Genomic DNA, 3,579 nt, shown 5'->3' with positions numbered 1-3,579 from the left:
CAACTCGTAATTTCGTTTATAACAAAATATTTGGCAGAAATCATTCTGTGGATAGGTCTGTTGTTCAAAGCAATGTGAATGCAAAATTCTCCCGTGTTGCAGGTTTCATGAAAGCTGTGCCTGGTTCTGTACAGTACAATGCAGCTGTTGATTCTGATACAAAAGTACATAACAACGTATTTAAACTGTCAGAAGTGTGAAAGACGATGTGCATTTTAGATCACGTTCACCGTTCAAGCAGTTAGCAGTAAAATCACGTAAGCTTAAATCTCGAGATAGAGAACCATCTAGAATTTCATTGCGGAAAAGTGATTCATTCTTTGAAATTTCGAAACTTGAGACTGAAAATAACACGTGGTTAAAAAATCAGTTCCTGCTTCATCTGTTTTACACAACATTGCTACGAATTATAAATGGTGGAAAATCAGACACACTGAAAGGCAAACTAGCTTCTTCAGTAACTATTTTTTTCGATTTGAAAAGTGTATAACATGGTCGTTTGCATTTAATGTTTCAAAAAGAAATATTTTACTCTTCGGAGATGTTGAATTAAATCCAGGTCCAGTTGCAGATGGCAGAATTAGTTTATCAACATTAGTATGCAAAACCACACCTGAATCGCCATTGAGCTCAAGGCTACTAAGACATCGATTAAGACCACTTGATGTTGGTGGGGGAGGTGACTGCTTTTTTAAATCAGAATCACACCAGTTATGTGGTGACTCAAACTGTCACTTAGAAATTAGAGCAATGGCTGTCCAGTAATTGAGAAATAATCCTGAGCAATTTATAGAAAGCAATGTGGATGGATCGTAGTTAAGATATTTATCTTGTATGTCTATGCAGGGAACATGGGCTGATCACATTGTTATACAAGCTGTTGAAGATTCACTGAACTTAAGAATTCATGTTGTAGAATCTAATGCAAATTTTAAGGTTTGACCCTGGTTCAACCTGTGAATACTGAGACTGGAAATATAAGGTCTATATATTTAGGTAAATACAGGTACATGGCAAAATAATGCCCAGTTGAACGAGATTGCATTTTCAAATGAAATTCCTTTAAAAAATACTGAAAATAGAATTTGAGAGATGCTAGATTTCAAAAATTTCTGGGGGGCATGCCCACAGACCCCCCTAGCAGCTCATGCCTTTGGCAATCACAGAACTTGCCACGTCTATGTCAAAAGTCTGGTTGTGACCCTGATATGCTGGTTACTGAATGGGAGTAAAAACAGTAGAACATTCAAATGGTGGCAGTGGCTGCTTTATAGCAGTTTTATTTACAGTTATTATTAAAATCCTGACAATACTTTTGGCTGCTTAATAGGAAGTGGCTGCCTAATGGGTCAACATTAAATAGACATTCTTCGATTCTACAAAATTGACTGACCATAAATACAAAATTACTAAATTGTTCTTCTAAATTTTTTTCCTAGAAGAATCCATTGAAGGATATGTGCACTTATTAACAGAAGTACAAACTGCAAGGAATTCCACAACCAACTACTTCAACTGTCACATTCAAACAGGACAGGACAAAGCAGTCCGTACTGTCTGTTATTCACCTCAAAAGCACATGAATTTAAAACAAGCGTTCCTTAATAAATCACCAGTAAAAATCACAGGAGTGAAGCAAACAGCATCAAAAAGATTTCACAAACAAGAACAAGAATTCACAATTGCAAAACATGCAAAGGTAACTCCAACTTCACTGCCCTATACCTTTAATGAACACTTCAACAACCAGTTATGCACCATTACCGAAGCACTGGAAAAAGATGTATAAGAAACATTAGACGTGAAAGCAAAAGTCCTAAAAAACAGGAAAATAAGCAAGTTATTATAAAAGACGGCAAAAAAGCAAAATACTAAACTGATTGTCTAATAGCAGATGAAACTAACTCAGTTAAACTAGTTCTCTGGGAAAGCATAATTGATAAAATTCAAACAGAGAAAACATATCTTTTCAAGAATTTGAAAGTTGGTATCTTTGATGACATAAAGTACTTAAATACAAATGAACACACTGACCCTCAAGAAATTGAAGATTTACACAATATCAGTCTGACCACACCAGAAATACAAGACAACACAATTGAAGGCCGCTGCATTGGTGTGCACATCAAACGTACGACCTCTTGCATAGTATGCAACATGACCATTAGTGAAGCACAACTTGAAGAGGAAACTATAACTTGTAACAATTGCAACATAACCACTCTCATAATTGTCATTCAATCCATGAAGGACAAAAAGATGCTCAAGTTTACTTGCTTTAATGATGCCATTATCAACTTCCTCAAAACAGCAGACTGTCAGATGTCCTTATCTGATATCCACTAGAAGACTTGAGAAAAATCATGTTGCAAGCAGGGGATAGAAAAATTATAGCAGACAAAACAACTCAAGTAATTTCACAGTTCCTCCCCTCACGGTAAGGAAACCTCTAACAACTGCAACATAACTACTCTTTTAAGTACTTGAAAAAGAAAATATTATTTGTACAAATTGTTATTAATCAATGCAGGATAAAAACATTCCCAAGTTTAGTTCCCTTAATAATACTATAAGCAGCTTCCCCAAAACAACCGGCTGTCAGTTGTTATCTGAAATGCCATAAGAACACTTGAAGAAAGTTATGTTGCAGACAGGGGATGAAAACATACAATGCAGCAGACAAAACAACTCAAGTGATTTCGAGGAAACTCTCCTTATATTGATATTAAGATTTACTCCTTAGAAATCAAAAGCGCTGTCATGTTTAGTTCCTTTAATAATACTATAAACAACTTCATCAATTAAGAAACTTTGACAAAATATATTGGAGGGTAGGGATAAGCATTTATGGCAAACAAAACCACACAAATGGGTTAATAGTACTACCCTCCATTAACATTGTATGCAGTTGTTCCTTAACCGTTGTTGTTAATTTGTATTCCTTTACTATTAATTTATCTCTCTCATGCGAACATGAGTACTTGGGCGATATCCCCTTGTGTTAATGTACTGAAACAATAATTTTATTATCGCCCAAAAGCAACATTAAAAAAAAGAAAAAATACAATTTCAATGCCATCCTTACATTAATGTTTTGAATACCAGGTCAGTTACAACATAGTTAAAGGATACCTTGCAAATTAACAGACGTTACTTCACTGTTTCACTTTGTACATTTTAAATATTGTATAGTGTTGAGTTACTTTTAAACAACTTATAAGAACTCACCCACTGATTTTTTTACCTGTTAATTCTAAGAACAATAATTATTACAATCCTCTCTATTTGAGTTCATCAATAAAAATGTTGTTTCCTTGGCACATGGTAGTCTTATTCTTCTTTTACAACTCTTTGAATAACAGTCTTTACGCCCCTAGACAAACCGCCCCCGACATGACCCCCTTGGACTTTTACATGCAGAAAATTTACTTGTATTCTAAAACCTTTCCTATCTCTTCTATATGCTGTTCGGGAGGAGGCTGGGGGCGGGGGGGGGGGGGGGGACAGGGGCATTTTGTCTTAAAGGTATAATGCCAAAACTTGTTGTCTCTTGCATAAGTTTATTATCTCCTATCTGCT

At 35.4% G+C, this 3,579-nt stretch overlaps 1 long non-coding RNA gene across 1 annotated transcript in view; it reads left to right on the top strand.

Annotated features, from left to right (window-relative positions):
* Positions 1 to 3,043, top strand: part of LOC149106403 (uncharacterized) — a 3,691-nt gene extending 648 nt beyond the window's left edge. Inside the window, exon 2 of the long non-coding RNA XR_016209995.1 lies at positions 1,440 to 3,043. This is a non-coding gene — a long non-coding RNA (uncharacterized LOC149106403). The remainder of the gene's footprint in view (positions 1 to 1,439) is intronic.
* Positions 3,044 to 3,579: the final 536 nt, after the last annotated feature.

This window comes from Orbicella faveolata, unplaced genomic scaffold (genome assembly GCF_042242905.1).
Source record: "Orbicella faveolata isolate gen_17 unplaced genomic scaffold, um_ofav_v1 contig_3, whole genome shotgun sequence".
In the NCBI taxonomy this organism is placed as follows: Eukaryota; Metazoa; Cnidaria; class Anthozoa; order Scleractinia; family Merulinidae; genus Orbicella; species Orbicella faveolata.
Note: the sequence above shows the minus strand (reverse complement) of the source record. Positions and strands in the feature narration are given on the sequence as shown.